Source organism: Palaemon carinicauda, chromosome 5 (assembly GCF_036898095.1).
Source record: "Palaemon carinicauda isolate YSFRI2023 chromosome 5, ASM3689809v2, whole genome shotgun sequence".
Classification (NCBI taxonomy): domain Eukaryota; kingdom Metazoa; phylum Arthropoda; class Malacostraca; order Decapoda; family Palaemonidae; genus Palaemon; species Palaemon carinicauda.
In genome coordinates, this window is record NC_090729.1 from 125790310 (window position 1) to 125803198 (window position 12889).

At 36.0% G+C, this 12889-nt stretch overlaps 1 long non-coding RNA gene across 2 annotated transcripts in view; it reads right to left on the minus strand.

Annotated features, from left to right (window-relative positions):
- LOC137641475 (uncharacterized) overlaps positions 1-12889 on the minus strand; it is a 135172-nt gene that overhangs the window by 90689 nt on the left and 31594 nt on the right. The window contains exon 1 of one of the 2 annotated variants that reach the window (XR_011044523.1): positions 7089-7186. The exons of the other annotated variant lie outside the window; for it this stretch is intronic. This is a non-coding gene — a long non-coding RNA (uncharacterized lncRNA). Of the gene's footprint in view, positions 1-7088; positions 7187-12889 lie in introns of those variants that run through there. 2 annotated transcript variants of the gene reach the window in all.

Consider the following 12889-nt stretch of genomic DNA (forward strand, 5'->3'; position numbering starts at 1 on the left):
TATTAACATTATTATTTCTTCCACATTTTTTAAATTTCATTTCTGAACAGTTTTTCTATTTTTCTTTTTCAGATAAAACAAGCCCACAAATGGATAATTTAAAGACACTCATTCGAAAACTTGACAACGAAGAGAAATGCATAAAATGGTTAAAAGAGGTTGGAATCATGCATTGTTATTATTATTATTATTACTGCTAGCCGAGCTACAACCCTAGTTGGTAAAGCAAGATGCTATGACCCCAAGGGCTCCAACAGTGAAAATGTGCAAATGGGCACTCAATGAATCTAGGAGGAAACGTGAATGGGTGGCGTTGTTCTAAAAGGGACTGTAGAAGAAAAAGGAGTACGAACGAATATTTGGCTTGTTATATCAAGGCTGCCTTTTGAGGATATAACTCTTCGTTTATTCATGGGCGTATGAGCTGACTTCAATAAAATAATGCGAGAGAGAACTTGGAGTAAATAAAAACACAACGGTTGACTGGAACAATTACATGCGAGAGGTATGTCTTTGGAAGCTTCTTAGATATCCTGATGTAATTGGAGGACCAGGTATGAGCTAATGATGGGGGGTTTCGGGGAGACTATAGGTCTACCTGTTGAGTCACCAACAGCCAATGCCTCGCCACCCTTGGCTCTAGCTTGGGTGGAGAGGCGGCTTGGGCGCTGATCAAATCTGTATATGGTCAGTCTCAAGGGCACTGTCACTGTCCATTGCCTCTGCCATTCATGAGTGACCTTTAAACCTTTGAATTTAATTACGAGTTCTCTTGCTTGAGAGTACACTTGGGCACACTATTTTATCTTATTTCTCTCCCTCTTGTTTGGTTAAAGTTTTTATAGTTTATATAGGAAATAGTTATCTTAGTGATGTTACTGTTCTTAAGATATTTTATTTTTCCTAGTTTCCTTTCATCACTGGGAAATTTTCCCTGTTGGGGCCCGTGGGCTTATAGCATCCTGCTTTTCTAACTACGGTTGTAGCTTAGTAAGTAGTAATAATAATAAAAATAATAATTAATAATGATAATAACAATAATAAAAATAATAATTATCATCATTATTATTTTAATGATGTTACTGTTCTTAAAATATGATATTTTTCCTTGTTTCCTTTCCTCACTGGGCTATTTTCAATATATATATATATATATATATATATATATATATATATATATATATATATATATATATATATATATATATATATATATATATATATAATTTCACAGTGACTCATCAGCCCCATGTTGTGAGATTACACGTCTCCACAAAAAAGATATGACAAAAAATTTAACTACTTTGAAAATAAAAAACAAAATTACTTAAATGATGATTTTATATATATATATATATATATATATATATATGTATATATATATATATATACATATGAGAGAGAGAGAGAGAGAGAGAGAGAGAGAGAGAGAGAGAGAGAGAGAGAGAGAGAGAGATTTAATATAATCCATCCATGGTCCCTGCCACAAAAATAAAAAAAAAGGAAAGAAGGTAAAACACGAAACCAAAAGCCCCAAAAACTCTCGAATGATCTTTCCTCTCCTTCAAAAGTCCACAACTAGTCCATGGGAAATAGCTTTTTAGGTCAAACAAATTGTAATATTTTGTTTTATTGCATGAACATGTTATATGGACTCTTAGAAACACCATATCCAAAATGGGACAAATTCGGCCATTTTGAAGTTGTGAAAATCACACTTTTAACGTTTTCGGAGGGTACATTTTTCCATATATTCCCGTTTTTCTCCAAAACGGTTCATCGCACGGGTAAGAGGTATTGGTACAAAACGATAGAATATTAAATTCTGCACATGTTTGTCTCTATAAGTATTTACCCTAAAATTGAAAGCTTTTGCGCAAACAAGCCCGGAATTGGAATACACACATTTTGGAGAAACTGAAAAAATCGACTTTGTACTCACATTTACCTGAATATTTTTTAAACTACTAACTTTACGGTAAAATGTCATAGAATTGCTCATTTAGAGTGAAGATTTTTCTTTATTTTGGCGTATTTACTTTCATTTATATCTTTATATTTTGCAAAAGAAACAAAATGGCGACCGTTCTCACTGTTTGAACTGACGTATCTTAAATTTCCACTTTTTAATGCCTGCATGGCCGATAACAGAATATTCTGTTAGCACGAAGCAAGCTTCTGCCACTTCATTGCGGATAAGGTTGACCACAATACAGTAACAATTACTGGAAAGGACACTTATCATGGCATGGGTCTGATGTGTGCAGTCACACCACCAGTAGCCACATCTCAAACAGTCATTCGGAATTCAGAATATTTTAAGACCAAGCCAAAAAGTATTGCATTAAAAAGGTATAGAAAACTTGGAAAAGTGAGAGACATGTTGAACTCCAAAACAGTATCGTCCATTGTCCATGATGACATCAGAGAACATCTTGATACCCTTTGGAAGATTTCATTTCCTTATAAATGCAACAGGCCAGGATGGTCCGGCTTTATGCAGACCATTACCCGAGGTAGCCAATTAGGAAAACCATCCTTCCACTTCTTACCAATGGTTGACTTGGATCCAAACAATTTAAGCTGTATCTTTACTACCCTGATGTTTGTAAATGACGAGTACATGAAATACAATATATTGCCTGTCTTCACATTTGATCATCCTTGTGGCTCAAGGCAAGGCATATCATCAGCCATGAAAACTAACTCAAACATATTGTTCTCATCCTAGGGCCATTCCATACCTTAATGAGCTTCCTGGACACTATGGGTCACATCATTAAAGATAGTGGACTGAGAACACTACTGGACCTTGTGTATGGGCCCAACACTGTCAACCATATGCTGACTGGAAAGGCATATGAGCGTGCAGTACGTGGCCACTTCTTAGTTGATGCTGCTTTGAATGTATCAGTTGTCAAGAAAGCATCAGATCATGAGGCCACTCAGAATTCAATAGATGGAGCAGTACAGAAGTTTGACAAAGTTCTTCGATCAACAGAAACATAAGTGGAAACTGAAAACTAGGACATATTGGCAGTTGAAGAGAGGCTCAGAGATATTCAGGATCAGCTACAACAGAGCCCAAATGGAAAATTATGGGTTCAGTACATGGAGATCATGGATATCCTGTGATCTGCACTCAGAGGTCAAAGAACCAGCCAGCCAACATTGTACTTCAGGGCACTACAAAGAATGCTTCCATTTATTGCTGCCTCTGGACACAATAACTACACAAAATCAGCACATCTATTCCTCCAGGACATGGTGGACCTACAGAAAATGAATGAGAAACTATATGACCAACTTAATTGGTCTGGTTTGTTCTTCATTGGAGATCAGACAGATACTGGGCTGGGTTAGCACCAGATCTTGTTATTGAGCAGGTGTTAATGAAATCCATAAAGTCAACAGGAGGCTTAACACATGGACGAGGTATGGATGAAATTCAACGAACAAAATGGTTACAAGCCATGCCAGTCTTTGCTCAGATAAGTAATGAAGTAAAGAGTGTCCAGGAGAAGACTGGCACTGAAAGAAACAAAGACTTGACTGAATCCAGAAGGATGAGAGATCAGGAGGATACTTCAAAGATTTTTCAGTACCTAGAACAACATAGTCCTTTCACAGAAAATGAGTATTTGTACAACATTATTTCCGGATTATCCGCAGTCAAATGCTCACCTTGCCAAATATTTTGGGAACAATATAATAAAAATGATGGAAGACCAAAATGCAGCAAACTATATCTTCAGAAAGAAACACCAAATCAAGACAATGGGTCAGAAGATAGTAACAGATGGAGTTGAAGTGCAGGTAGTTCCTCAAGCTCTATTTCAGCAGTTACTTGTGATAGCCAGTAATGCTGAAATCAGCTTAAGTGAAATCATGAGGTTTGACCTCTCTGTATACCCACCATCACTGTTCACAAGCAATGAACTTCCTCGAAGTGCCACCAAATCTCAGCTTGCAGATGCCATATCAAAATCCACTATAAGTCAAGCTGAGTCAATCCCTGATGCTGAATGTTCTGTTTTTGATGGTGGATCCTTGCTTCAACGCATCAAATGGACTGAAGGAGAAACATATGAAGATATTGCATCCAAATATGTTGTTCTTTTCAAGAGAAATAGCTATCCTATTGTTATCTTCGATGGATATAGCAATACTGCATCGACAAAATATGACTCACCTGACAAGCACTAAAGTCTTTACCTTTGGAACTAAGGAGGCATTTCTAGCAAACCATAAAAACAAACAGAGATTTATCAACTTTCTGTCTGAAACTCTGAAGGAGCATGGTGTATCTACAAAGCATGCAGAGGGAGATGCAGATTTTCTAATAGTGCAAGAGGCAGTTAACATGGCAGTTAGCAAGGTAACATACGTTATAGTAGAGGATACTGACATTTTGGTGCTTCTCTGTCATCACATGAAGTCTACCAGACAGCCCCTGTTCATGGTATCACAGAAATCCAATATGAAGCATCCCATTTGGAACATCGGAGAAATTGGTGCACGACTCGGTGAAGAATGCTGCAGGTGTTTGCCATTTATGCATGCTCTGTGTGGATGTGACACCACCTCAAGGTTAAACAAAATAGGAAAGGGTGCTGTACTGAAAAAACAAAGTGTTCTCTGCGAGTGTGCTGTGCCATTCTTGTCTCCCAGCTCAACTCACGGGGAAATAAAAATAGCAGGAGAACGAGCAATTATTCATATGTACAGCTCTAACACTGATTGGGCAACTCTTGATGACCTGAGAAAGAAAAAGTTTCAGGGCAAAGTCATCAAGAGTTTGAGAAGTGTAGATGTGAAAGACCTGCCACCTACTAGTGATGCAGCAAAATATCACTCATTCCGGGTTTATTATCAAACACAATTCTGGCTAGGTAACAGTGATATTAAACCTGACGATTGGGGCTGGAAAAGAAATGGAAGAAACTTAATTCCTTGCACGATGGACAACAGTCCTGCGCCTGATGCCTTGCTGAGAGTAATCAGATGCAGATGCAAATGCAAAGGCTTTTGTGACACTCAGCACTGCTCATGCAAAAAACACAGGTTATATTGTACATATTTTTGTGAGGAGTGTCAAACTAGCACTTGTGTTAACATATTAATAGACGAAGACACTTAACATGATTAATTTAGTTTGTGCATGTATTTTAAGCAACAATGATTGTATTTTTGTATTTCTGTTATTTTGAAACACCGTCAAGAGCTAATCAATAATTTGATCGTTTTTCATTTTAGTTAATCTTGCATATATTACAACCATTGTAAAACCCAAGAAAATTGCAAAATTAATTTCTTCTTGAAATATTAAGTGCAGCGTTCATTTCAACCAGGGACCCACAGAGGTCACGGGTGAAAACTGATGTCTGCAGTAAATTCCTGGAGACCATGCTTTTTTGAGTAATATATATATATATATATATATATATATATATATATATATATATATATATATATATATATATATATATATATATATATATTTAAAAGTGGACATTTTAGAGGATAGTTCCATTCACACAATGAGAACGGCCGCCATTTTTAATACGGAATTACGCAAACTCAAAATGGCCGAATATGTCATATTATTTACTGTGGTATTCCAAAGAGTACAAATGACACATTCGTGGATAGAATAAACTATTGCAATTTGTTTTACTGAACTTTCTATTTTCATCTGTTTTCCATGAATTAAAATTATGTCTATTTTTGTGTGTGTTTCTTTTGCAAAAACATCAAGATATAATGGAAAGTAAATACGTCAAAATAAAGAAAAATCTTCACTCTAAAGGAGCAATTCTATGACATTTTACCGTAAAGTTAGTAGTTAAGGAGATATTTAGGTAAATGTGAGTACAAAGTCGATTTTTTCAGTTTCTCCAAAATGTGTGTATTCCAATTCCGGGCTTGTTTGCGTAAAAACTTTCAATTTTAGGGTAAATACTTAGAGACAAACATGTGTAGAATTTGATTTTCTATCGTTTTTTTGTACCCATACCTCTTACCCGTACGATGAACCGTTTTGGAGAAAAACGGGAAAATATGAAAAAATGTACCCTCCGAAAACGTTAAAAGTGTGATTTTCACAACTTCAAAATGGCCGAATTTGTCCCATTTTGGATATGGTGTTCCTAAGAGTCCATATAATATGTTCATGCAATAAAACAAAGTATTGCAATTTGTTTGACTATATAACCTTTTTTGGCCTATTTCCCATGGACTAGTTCGCCACTATCCCTGAGAAATATACAAGTGCAGTTTCCCGCCAACTCAATGGTCTTTTTACACCATTATAAATAATATAAGCTAATATAACCATTGAAAATTTAGCCGAATAAAAAATTTCTCTTAAGATGTAAAATTCATTATTATGAAACCAAACTGAGGGTCTCCAACTTCACAAGACATCAAAGAGGCTTTCGTTATATATAAAACATATTGAAAAGGAAATATAAAAACTTGAAAGGTCGTGCAATAAAAGAAAGGAAAATAAAACCTTACTCTAGGCACAAAATCGGTTTAAAAAGCGTATTTTAAAACATCTGAAAGCAAATCATAAGTATACAAATATAAGCTTACTCAAATCTTGGAAGCATCCTGTGTTCCGTATAAACTGATCCCCTTTCGCGCACGTAACCCAAGGTTTGAATCGAGGCAGGAACACACTTCATTGCTTCTCAAGCCCTTTATAATTACTTTCTAAAACAAATGTTAGCAAGCTTTTAAGGTTTGACTTAATCACACACAGGTTAGTCAGGTAGACGAGCAGGGGGACTAAACTGGCGGATCTTAAACCTATACATTACCAATCACTGTGGCTGCTAAATAATGAATATACAGCGCCATATGCTCTAATTATGTGTTACCACATACCTTACACGCTTTATTGTATGATATCTACTCTTGAAACACGACGGCTCCAAATGTATTAGTCTACTGTCAAATGTCACAGGCGGTAGGGTACCTTCGTAAACACTTGAAATTACTCTGGCAATAAGAATAACTTCTATCTAAGGACTACCAAACTTACACGCTGTAGCTTAAAGAGAAGGATGTACATTTAAACTTACAATGGTACTCTTCACTGACTCCCCAAAACTGTATAACACTGAATAGAATTACTAAAAAAATTTGGTTTGACCGGTGATGTGGGTAGAATGAACCCGAGTCCCGATCGGTTGTCCAGAGAACCTGGAAGCGAATGAGGTTACTTAACTTCTGTCATTCTTCTTCCGCGGCTTACAAAAACTTTAACTTAAAATATAGACTATCGAATGAGCTATTTTTTTTTCAAGCAAAAGATACAAAAAAAAATACTCCATTTGACAATTGCCGAGTTTTCTATATTTCTTGAAATTTAACCCCAATCTCGTACAAAATAAGAGACTTAACGACGTGGTTACAAGCCCTCAAAGTATTGAGGAAATTACGGTATGCAATGTATTTCGAGTATAAATTGAATCGGTAATATAGCAAAAAGTTATATTTTTTCATAAATTTGGGAATCTAAAGCTGCAATATATTGCATTACCTAATTCAATTTGATACTGAAATAATTTCGTACATTTCAGTATTTAATCCATTTATTTGTAACAGCTATATTGAAAATAAATATAACACACTTGGGATGGATACAAAACCTGAATCAGAGAGAGATCCTGCTAATTGGCTCAACCTTAAGCCATCGAGTAATAAAAAGAATGTTAAAGTGTGGATTGCTTTCTTGTATAAACCTTTTTCTTTCCAATACACTCATCTGGTGTCTTCCCATTGAATATGAAATAACAACAACAACAGATCAGAGGTTCCTAGTCCACTGCAGAACAAAGGCCTCAGACATGTCCTTATTCATGTTTGGGGTTCGGCCATTTCACATTCACACTAGTCATTGTTAATTGGTGATCAGGGGATACTTAGTCGAAGCGCTCACAGCAAACCCACCTAGTATGGGTGGCCCTGACTATCATAGTACAGCTTTGTTTATCACGGCGATACACAAATCACCACATTAAGGTATCCACAACCAAAATATATATTTGATTAGATATTTAAGAATTTGCCAAATGCAAGGATGTATTAATAACGAGACAACCTTGTCATTAAAATAAATTATGGTCCTTTCATTGGAAAAAGTACATATGTAACTGAATCATCATGTCCAAACAAATCTACCTACCTAAAAACAAAACAAACCAAACTCCAAAATAAGACAAAAGGAAAGAATTGCTCGCAAAGAAAAGTTTGGTGGGTCGTGCAAAATCTATACGAATAACAACAGACCCGAGTATCAGAGACTGCCCACCGTCCTCCAAGCCATTTTCCATCGGTAGTCTCTGTGCGTTTTAAATCTTGGTATTTTGATTGAGGAAAATCCTATAACATAGAAACCGCATGCGGTGAATGGTGAGCGTTATTCCAAAACCCTTTTGGCTGGGAATGGAAAAGCCATTCCCCCAAAGGTTCCCGTAGTCCCACAATGGAATGAGATCCTCAAACGAAATTCCTTTCATATCCTAACGAATTCGCAGAGAATCCCTAAATGACTAGGAATGTGATATGTACACACAACAAACGGGCAGCGCTGGTGATGGCGAATTTGACGGGATTCACGCTAGCCTGAGTTCATTAAGTGGGTTGAACATTATTCTACAGTAGTTTTATTGGAATACTTTCGAGTTTGTCACACATACATACATACATACATACATACCTATACGTAAAAATCACGGGGAAACCATGTTCATATGTAAGGGAAATGCATCACGGGAAAAGTTAAAAAGAAAACATAGGGAGAAGTCTGTGACTGACGTAGGAAATTGAAGTTTTTCACCAGAAAGCAACTTTAAATTTGCAGCTTTTGGGATGTGAGGGCCAATGTTCATAGAGATCGTGACGCAAGAGTTACAGCAATTCTAAAACAACTGGGGATATTAATATTTATAATGTTATTGAAGAGGTGAAGCGAAAACTAGTACTTCTCCACAGTTATCATAGACGAAATCTCTTTTCTTAGGACTTCGTAGATCTTTGCAAGTTTCGGTTATAATTTTACACAAACTCTGCTTGGGGATCCTTGCTATGTTGTGTATTGAAGTTGTGTATAGTTGTGTATAGTTGCATCCTATTGAGAGATAAAATAATGTTGCCTGTAATAGGGCTTCAGCAGAAAAATATTCTCATTAGTTTTTCTGTTTGGTGATTGTAGATTCGTTTAGAGATAAGACTGAAACGTATTTGGATCCATTCTGGTGTAATTTAAGAAATCTAAATCTCACTATTCAACACTATCATTTTAACATTACTAAATTTTCTTGCCTTTGCAACCAGTCTTAGCACCAAGTTTTCTTCGTCCTTTTTGTAGCACACAGCATTAATACACAAGAGAAATTCATTTTGCGCTTACGGCTGTATTTTCTTATTACTCGTACAGCAATCAATCCTGCTGCCGCCACCAGGCTCTCACAGCTCAACTGTTATCGTTTGGACGGAAGTATTAAAACCTTTCAGCTCTTTGGTTGGGCAAGAAACAAAGTTCAAAGATACTATGTTCTGTCGTGTGAACTGAACCTAAGCTTGTCTTTACTCAAACCTCTTCCGTATGCTTTGGTTAGCAGTCAGTTATTTAAGGGTAAACGCGTTATAAATTATACAAACAAAGTAAAAAATATCCATGCTATTAGACATACTTTTGATTCTGGTACTCTGCATGAAATGTAAGGCATGAAAATTAATATAATTAAAACAAACACGACAATTAACTAATGAACAGGGTAATTCGGGCATTTTACTTCTCACAGTAGGTGAATGAACTAAAGAAGTTTGCGGAAACTGGACAACAAAACATGAAATAAGTCGTTAAAGGAGATATTTCACAATAATAGTTTCCTTCTTAATTTTCAGTTAAATTATGGTAAAAAATTATTTGCTTGCGTCAGAAAAATTTCACATTCCCATTGTTAAAATAAAACTTCATACTTTTTTCTACAGACTAAAAACTAATAAAATGCAAAATTTATTCCAACACCGTTTCTATGGTTTGCTAAATAATAATACCCTACTTTAGGGGGAAAACCATTACCTTATTTTCTAACCTTTGAATCTATATTACTGATGATATATCTTCCCTACTGATTCTAGTGAAGAGGTACTCACTGTAGGAGTGAGCGAGCGAGTGACTAATTTCTCTCCCTATCTAATTCAGTCTCAAAAAGAAGTCATCAAAATTTAATTCTATAGTGGAAATTAAATTCTGTGGTTGGGCACCACAGTGGGCTGTTGGGCTTGTTACCTAGACAAATCATAAGAGGATAGAGAGCTTATACTCATGAGTGCCTATGTTTTAGATATCCATCAAGAGACTTCTTAAAGGCACTTAAAGACTGGTTACTTATCACTTCAGGGAGTAATAAATCGTTCCAGTCATCTACAACACGCATGTCAAAAAATCTCTCCCTCAGAGCATGAATTGGACATTGCTTATGTATCTTCAAGTGATGACCTCTAAATTTGTACCCACTCCTCTCACTTTGTAAGGTGAAAATTTTAGAAAGATCCAAATCGTCCAGGCCATACATAATTTTGTATACCTCAATTAAATCGCCTCGTTTTCCTCTCTTTACAATTGTCAAACCTAGTTCGATATGTTGCTGCCCATACGTTAAAACCAAACAGCTTGTCTTGCTGAAGTTCTGGTGAACATCTATCTAAACTGGAACCGAAACCAGACATTTAACCTTTTAATGTCCAGTTACAAAACAAATTTGGCTTTTAAGTGAAGAAAAATTTACGATGTACCGAAAATCCCATACGTATTAAAGTTAAAAACAAATATGGAACCGAAACCGCTCTAATAGTTATTACCCGAATTATTTCAACATTGAAAATTAAAGTATTTGTTTTGAGGAACTAATACAATCTTTGATCAATAATTTCTTCAGATTTTCTTGCCGTATAGACAGGCTATTGGTTTTATGCAGTAAAACGGTTCCTGATACTTCCATTACAAGCATTGTTTAAGGGTTTAAAATCCACCCATGAATGGCAGAGGCAAGGGACAGTGACATTCCCATATCAAGCAGGACAGTGCCCTAGAGATGGACCAATATACATATGATTAGCACCCAAGCCCTCTCTCCACACAAGCTAAGACCAAAAACGGCCAGGCAATGGCTGCTGATGACTCGGCAGATAGACCTATAGGCTCTATCAAACCCCCATCCTTAGCTCACAAGTATGGTGAGGTTGCAGCGACAGAAGGAACTAAAGAGTTTGAGCGGGACTCGACTCCAAGTCTGGCGATCACCAGTCAGTGACGCATAGTCTCTTTGTCCTTCATATCGTTAGGGAAATAAACCCGATCCTCATCACAACCCAGCAATAGGAGAAATAAATGATAAGCCTACGCAAGCAAGTGTGAGATCTACATTTTTACTCCTTTTCCGTAACTCACTTCATACAAAAAATTTCACATTTCAGAATCCGTAAGAACCGAAGAAAATTTAAAGGACTACCTTAAACAATAAAAGTAAAATTATAGCATCTAGAGTGGGCCAATTTGTTTTTTTTTTTTCTCACGAACCCAGGACGTTAATTAAAAGTGTGTGTGTCGAATTGGTATCCAATCAGTTTGTGATAAAAAGCAGACTTGCGTCAACTGGTATGCAGACATAAAAGGAACTTTGGTGTGAGAGCTATCGTTCAAATGATGCTCTTTTGGAGCTTTTCATTCCACGAAGTTTTTTGTTTTCTTTAGTCACATTCGCAAAAATCACCGTTTATGAATCCATCACTTAATGGAGTGTAGATGACCGAAGTTTGCAAGACTGCGAAATTTGTTACAAACATTTTTCCGAACTTTCAATCATGCCGTCTCGTTTATAGCTGTAGTTTTCGTAAAGCTGCTGATGAAAATGAAGTCGATGGTTGAGCTGGAATTGATAGTACTATATATTTTTTCAAAGAGAAACTACTTTAATATTTGGATGGTTTAACCGACATTACCACAATTCTTACGTAACTAGATTTTCGGATAAGTCTGAAGGGCTTGGTCTAGAAAATTTAAATTTGTTACTTGAAAAAATAAAAGTCTTAAAAGACCTATACAGACACTTCTTTTACTGACTTTGCCGATTCATCGTTTGACTACTAAGAAAAAAGTAGAAGGGAACATTATAAAGATACAAGTTAGCCAGTTAATACAATTTCCTTTTAGGAATCAAGAACCCTAATTTACTTAAAGAACGCCATTCTTTTAAAACTGCACGACAAGTCTTTTTCTCATGGCCAATAATTCAGCTTTCATATTATTCAGCGCAGCAGCTTCGAATGATATCGGGTAAAATTTATTTCCCCAAACCTGAACCTCATTCTAAAAATAAACATCTTCCTAATATCTGAGCCCAATAACAATATTTCTTTAAATTATAATTTTCATGTTTAAAAAAATTCCAATGATACAAAATTTCAGAAAATTGGCTATATTTTAGGCAGACAGATTATGTATGGTCAGTTTGCCAAGTCACCTACTGGCTCCTCCCACATAAGTACGACATTCTGCCTTCGCTTTCTGAAGTTACACGAGAGCATAACAGCAGTAACTTTACCTTGTCGTTCATTTTCCATTTTCATTTCAAATTTCAACAATTTACATTCTTTCAATATAAAATAAATTAGTCTAGGACAGAATTTAATTTAATTAGTGTAAATGATGTTATCGCCAACAGATTCCTTACGATACCATTGATCCTATTTACACTTTTTCTTGCCCTTTTCTCCCTTTTATTTCTAACCATGACGCAGGTTCACCGACACTTCACTTATACTAAAGGTTTGTTTTCAGAGCAATACAAGTAATTTTACTAACAAAATTACT